At 31.9% G+C, this 5,796-nt stretch overlaps 1 long non-coding RNA gene across 1 annotated transcript; it reads left to right on the top strand.

The window, feature by feature from the left end:
* The first annotated feature begins 1,034 nt into the window (after positions 1-1,034).
* Positions 1,035-4,601, top strand: LOC123543675 (uncharacterized). The gene is made up of 5 exons (XR_008369145.1): positions 1,035-1,166; positions 1,625-1,724; positions 2,238-2,336; positions 2,746-2,830; positions 3,432-4,601. It is a non-coding gene; the product is annotated as an uncharacterized LOC123543675 (long non-coding RNA).
* The last annotated feature ends 1,195 nt before the right edge of the window (positions 4,602-5,796 follow it).

The raw sequence follows: 5,796 nt of genomic DNA, 5'->3' as shown, positions 1-5,796 counted from the left end.
ATCGCACTGGATGAAATATTACAGAATTGGTAATTTTACGAAAACGTTGGTTGTTTTTATATACTTTTGCTTAAAATTCTGATATTATCTTATCAAAACTGCTATAGAATTCGAGCTATGTTTATTTTCTAGCGGTGATGACTTTTTATTTTAGTTTAAATAGAAAAATTACATATGATTTGAAAGCAAGACATAACAGGCCCGGATCCAGAAATTTTGACCGCGGGCTGGGGGGGGGGGGGGTGGAATCGCCGAGGCGCATATAATGAAATATTTGGGGTGATGCCTTTGCCTACGTTTGAGGAGATGCGATCAGGGGTTTTCCCCTGGAAATTATTTTTTGAAATACTGGTATTAAATGGTGTCCTCATGTGCATTTATAGGTGGATGTACTTCTCTCATGTAAGGGGGTCATGAGGCTCTCCCCGTGGACATTTTTGAAATACAGGCATGAAATGGTGGCCTCTTGTGCATTTAGTTTAAGCAATATTTTATTAATCACAATTCATTTACAACATGTACTTATTTGAGCTTATTTGAAACTCTTTCCTTTTCTGGTGCATTTTAGGTCAAAAATTTTGTGGTAATGGAGAGGTTCTACCCTCTGATTTGGGGTGGTCAGGGTGTTCTTCCCCTGGAAAATTTTGAAATACAGGTGTGAAATGGTGGACTCTGGAGCGTTTCTAGGTCTAAGTTTTGAGAAAAAATTATTACTTTGCCAAAATAGTAGGGTGCCTTTTTGACGAGTAAAGGTCACTTCTCAGCCAAGTAGGGGGGCATGGCCCCCCTCGGCCCGGTCCTCGATCCGGACCTACATAAATTAAAACACACAACTAATTTTTGTTGGCCTAAAAGAGTAACTGTGACGTATGCATTGCGGCAATATCAAAGTATCGGTGTTTATGTTTGAAGTTGTTCATGAAACGCGGACAAAGCATCAAACGGCAATGATCTTAACGGGTACAGGTCGATTTGTAGTAATTTATACACATCATAATGTAGACATAGTACTAGAGCCGATCTTTACGCAATCGAATACCGCCGGAAGTAGAACATTTATGTCAAAACCGGTTTCGTATTTTCACGTGAAAACGGCCGAAAACTGAGAGGTTATCAACAAATTATAAGTTTACGGGTTCCATGAGGATTTTTCATGCATTTAAACGGTAAGTATAATGTTTATGGATTATTCAATACAGTATGAAAGTAAACTGTTACGCTTTAAATGGAAATTATGAAAGAAAAGCCGATAAGAAAATATTGACTTTCTACTTTCACTTTCATTGTCGCTTTTTAAATTGCTCATAAATGTTCTTTCTATTAATTTGTTTTTTCTTGTTTTTTGTTTGTAGATACATAATCCTATAGCAAATTATTGTGTGAAATGACAGCTTATTTAAAGCATCTGTGATTAACTGGGCCTAAGTTTACCGATTTTTCCTTTTAGAGTGACCTTTGACCTTATAATAGCTTATAGTCTGTTCTATGTATTTTAGCTGTAATCAGAACAGAATGTAATTGAGATCAAATGAATTTTCAAAATAAACTGTTGCAAATTGTAGGAAAAGAATAACATAATATATTCATTATAAGTTATTGAAATATTATAATTACCTCATTTCAGACAGAAGTACAAGTGAACAGATGACATATTAAAGTGGCTGCAGAAGCTTGAAAAGTTAGATAGAGCAGGGGCAGTCAAAACAGTGGGATAATACTTCTATGTAGTTTCTTTTTAAAGGCAGCTTATACAGGATGGAATGGTATCACATACAATGTTTTACAATTTACATGTAGTTTTATCTCTCTTTATGATGTTGAGAGTAAACAAGTCAGTGACATCTAATTAACACTTGTAAACTATTGACAGGTGATATTAGACAGCATTTAATAAAATGCAATTATTGAATGGTTTGCCTATCAATATTAAAAAGAGCAAACAGTTGACAATTAACAGGCATGTCATTCTTTTAAATGACACCATAAATAAACTTTCATAATTTGTTTTTCTTCAACTTCTGGGTTTAGACTGGAAGCCATTCCAAACTATGAACTGGTAAATTATATAAGGAGTCATGTAATAATCATGGATGGGATACATTATACTTTAATGTACAATAATAATTTGAAATAATAATATTTTTTAACATCAAGGTGTTAAGGTGATTTTATAAAGATGGTGTTATGGTTTTTGCATGATGAGTCTTTTCACAGATTTTATCATTTATATATTTCAGGGTGTCCAACATGTCTAGTCAGGTTGACAGAAGTGAAAGATGGTCTGATGGTACAATGATGTACAAATGATACTCTTTAACAAGTTTAAGATGTCAAGGGTAATATAATGCCAGTTATTAAAATTACATTCCCCTTAACATTTAACAGACACACATTGTAAATGTAATTAAAATGATTTTATGAAGTTTCATGAAGGATGGTACACCCAACCATTTTGAATCAAGAAATTTTGACTTAGGTAAAGATCTCTATTCAGACTTCTTAACTCTTAGCTTTTTATATGATACAGAGATAAAAGAACTACTATTGTCAGCCACTAACCATGTTTCAAAGCTTTTAAACACACTATAGCAATAACCATTTTGTTTAAATATATTTTTAATGCAATGTTTTCTTTATATCTGTCACTTGATGTTTTCAATGGATTAGAGTCCTAATTTAACGTAAATTCTGTATTTTTCAGTAATGGAAGTACAAAATTTATAGGAAGTTTTTTCTTTATTTCAGTGTAAAATGTTCTGTGGATTCATATGATGAGAATGCCAGTGTTGATCTGTATGACTTAATTAAACACAGACATTGATATCTTCAGGTAACTGTTTACAATATTCAAAGAGTTACAATGTAATTCAGTTATTGATTTGGGATATATCACTTCAAGAGGCTTGTGTAAAGTTTGTTTCACATGAGACCAAGGGTCAAGTATGATATATAAACTTTACACTTACAAAAAGAAATTATACAGTACCAAATAATTACAGACTTATGAATGTAACTTTCCAAATATCTTACATTTTTCTCCTGAAATTAATTATTTAAAATAGGTAAACACAATTCTATTGTTATAAGCTTAAAAAGGTGAATGTAAGATAATGTCAAGTATAAGGTGTGTTATTTTCAAAGTATTTAAGATACAGAATAAAATATAGCCTGCCATCATAATATTCCATAACACAAAGTGTGTCATACATATATTTTAGGTCAAATGGTAAGGTCAAGTGAGTGACTTAGGGTAACTGTTGGCCTCTTGATATATTCTACTAAATTGGGTCTTATGCATAAGATATGTTGAAGTTTTATTAATCCAGTAACACTTTTATTCTACCTTATATTCAGAAATATACATATTTTGAATATTAAAGAGCTGCAGACACCTCGAATACAGTTACTACATTATGCATTTCTTTCTTCAGATATGTACCTGTGAAATCTTTAGTGTCACCGTTCAGCTATTGTTCAAGATCAGTGTCTGCAGCTTGCACAGTTTAGTATAGAGGAGCCTTCTGAATCAATTTTGTTACATATTTTCTGTTATTGTAGGACACACATGTAGAGAGCAACAAGTCCTGTCCAGCCGTGCATGTAAATGTGATTCAGAAACTTTGAGAATATGTAAACATTACACTGTTATAATTTTCAAAATGCTGTGTCTTGCAGTGTATCAATACTGTTTTGTCTCAGTTTATAGCACAGTATGTTCACAAATCAAACTTAAGACCATAGTGATCAGTATTATTAAAATCATTAATTATTTGTATGGTGACAAAATTTAATTTCATGCAATACCACAGTAAAACGTTTGATAATTTTCACTTTAAAAGTTGTAAGTTTAAAGTTGGCATAAATTGTTTTTCTCCTTCATAAATCTAAAAAGTGATTGGTCATTATAATTGCAATATCATTTTAGTATGACAAAGTTTATATTGAACTAAAACACTAATGTAAATTTTTGAACTAGTCAATGCATTTTCTTCAGTCTTAAAACATTTGTTTATCGTACGTGTCATGGCCCATAACTCCTCAATATTACTTGTGTTTTGTCCTTTTTAGTTTCACTGAATAATAGGTAGAGGTATTGCACATCCATTTTATAGCATCTCTATTTTGTAAAGTGTTGTATGTAAGGTTTTATCTCGGAATTATGTCTCATCTAAAGGTGGGGAGAGATATTGTTTATGCCTTCTCGTCTGTCCGCATTAAGCCTGTCTGGCTTTAAGAGGACAAGCTGCTGGCCAGATTTTGATGAAACTTCACAAGACTGATCAGTACCAAGCATAGTGTTGTGCATATCGCTTGCATGTTTCGTTTCGATGCACTAAATTGCAGCCAGAGCTAAAAATAGAAAAATCTTGTCGGCTTTCACAGGTCAAAACTACTTAACAGATTTTGATGAAACTTCACAGGAGTGATCAGTACCAAGTATATTTTTGCATATCACCGACACTTTCCATTTTGCTGCACAAAATAGCTGCCATACTATTGCTAAAGGTATACATAGGTGGGAGACATATTTTGTCATAAAAATACCTAAAACACCTTCCACTTTCGTCTTTGTTAATGAAAATGTATCAAACTTCTTACAATTACAAACTGTAAAAATTTTACATTAAATGCACTAGTTCTATATTTGCATTTGGCTTTTTTTCATAATTATTGCCCTTTTCTTACCATAGCAATATTTTGTGTAACATGTTACCTCATTAAGCATCATAAGATCAGAAAGTTCTATGACTCAGAAATGTTGGCCCTTTTGTACTTGTCATGAGTATGTTTTCAGTACTTTATATTGTCATTACTTTTTGTTGTGCCAGTTTACGGAAATGAAGACTTAGTTAGTTGTCCAAATGTGTGCCTGTGCCTGTCCTGATTTGTTTGTCTGGACAATATATTATTGATTAGTCTTCACGAAACTTTGCAGGTTAATTTCCTTAAGTTCCCTGTCAACTTTGATAGTGGCATGGTTACTTTAGAAACACTAAAGTGATGTCACCACTGTACTAGTCAAACGTTTTGTATTTCAGATTTTATATCACATTACAGGCTACTGGTCTTTAGCAGCCTTCATAAAACTTTCATAAAAGTTTCCAAAAATGTTGTATTTTGATTTGAGCTGCATTATTCAAACATTAAGAAGTAGTACTATAAGGCAACATTTGATATTTTTTTCAGTACTTTTTGATATTCTCTGTTACTATGAAGTTGCCTTTTCCTAGAAATTAGTTGGCTTATTTTTGATGATCTTATGTTTTTAATGAATTGTAGCTATGTTCTTTATCTCATGAAAATGTCTATTTTTATATAATTCATATTTTTTACTGTCAACTAAGTGCAATACCACATACTTATATCACTTTCATTAACATACTTGTACTATTTTCATAAAATATTATATAAATCATTATATTTCATATAAACAGAATTAAATAAATATTTAAGAACATCAGTGTTTTCTTTGATTGCTACATGAAACAGACCATAGGTCAATTTAGGGTCAGTTCTGACACTTTATATGCAAATTGATAAGGGAGATAACAAGTACTGTCTTAAGTAACCAATATTTTGTTACACAGTTACCTTCCCTTTACATAGGTAGGACTATTTGTTGATGATCATCTTTTGAACATTATTCCATTTCTGATGACAGAACATTGAAAATAAAAGTTGTTGTATCATGCAATGACATCATATATGACAATATTTACTTTTTTATTCCATTTTTTAAATATTCTTTAAATTAGGTACAATGCCTACATCATATTAAACTATTAACTCATGCTG

The sequence above is a fragment of the Mercenaria mercenaria genome, unplaced genomic scaffold, assembly GCF_021730395.1.
Source record: "Mercenaria mercenaria strain notata unplaced genomic scaffold, MADL_Memer_1 contig_3050, whole genome shotgun sequence".
Taxonomy (NCBI): Eukaryota; Metazoa; Mollusca; class Bivalvia; order Venerida; family Veneridae; genus Mercenaria; species Mercenaria mercenaria.
This window is presented reverse-complemented; position numbering and strand designations above follow the sequence as displayed.